We start from the raw sequence: 1,182 nt of genomic DNA on the forward strand, positions 1-1,182 counted from the left end.
CGACCTGGAAAGCAATGCCTAAAGTCTGGGCAAAGCTGGAGAAAGGCTCTCTCGCCAACTTCATGGAAAAGCTTGAGGACTATGACAAAGGTAGGGTCAACTTAGTTGTTTCCAAGATTTATGAAAACTGGTCTAATGGCTCTTTTAAACTTTACGGAGTTAAATTTAAGTTGGATGTTGGGCTTATTTCTACTGTGACTGGTATGCCCCACTCCGGGCTCAACTTCTTTCGAGACCTCAAGGTCTCCAACAATGCAGTTACCTTGTTCCCGCGAAAAGAGAAAGAGCGGGCCAAAATCGGCAAGGCTACCGGGGGCTACTACGATGCTACAAACATCAAGAAGTTGTGGGGCTAGGTCCTAAATGCAATTATGGAGTATATTACGGTTGAAGGTCATTTCTCTAGGGCCCACACTTACCACTTCATGCTCTTGAACCATTTCAGACACGACAAAAAAGTGTCTTTGCCCTACTACCTTTTTTGACCCCTCTTCAGGTCCCTAAACAAGCATAGGACGAACCCTTCCAGCCCGATTCTCCACTACGGGCTCTTGCTGCTCATCTATGAGCATTGCAAAACCCTCACCCTGCAGGAAAATAAGCGGATTTCCACTTCCCCTGGTAAAAGGAGGATGGAAGAGGGAGATACTAGCAAGGAGAAGGCATCATCCAGGAAGAAAAGGAAAAGCGCCCCCGAGTTGGAAACTGAGGACATTGTCAAGGAAAGTAGTGGTATGGAGACGGATGACTCTAACAGTGAAGACAGCTGGAAGGAAGAGGAGCTGGGCAACAAGGAAGAAAGTGGAGATTTCGAGCCTGGTCAAGATAGCCCTATTCCAAGCGATCACCCTGGTAAGGACAATAGCCATCTAATGGAGGAGACGACTCCCAAGGATAATGAGGAAACCAAAGTTAATTCTGAGAAGGAAACAAAAAAAGGATCTGAGAAGAACCTGATTGAGGAAGGGGATAGCAAGGCCAAGGATAGCGCTGGTGAGGGGCTTATCCTGGATAATCTCAAGAAGCTCTCGGAGGCCAGAATGAATTTCAACAGACGGAATTACGAAACCCTGAAAAACCTAGAGAAGCAAGGGATAAATTTGGATACAAAGAGGGAGGATGAAAACAGAGAGCATATTAATTGGAGGTAGGAAATGGAGAATAAGGTAAAATCATTGGAAG

Source organism: Cryptomeria japonica, chromosome 2 (assembly GCF_030272615.1).
Source record: "Cryptomeria japonica chromosome 2, Sugi_1.0, whole genome shotgun sequence".
Lineage (NCBI taxonomy): Eukaryota > Viridiplantae > Streptophyta > Pinopsida > Cupressales > Cupressaceae > Cryptomeria > Cryptomeria japonica.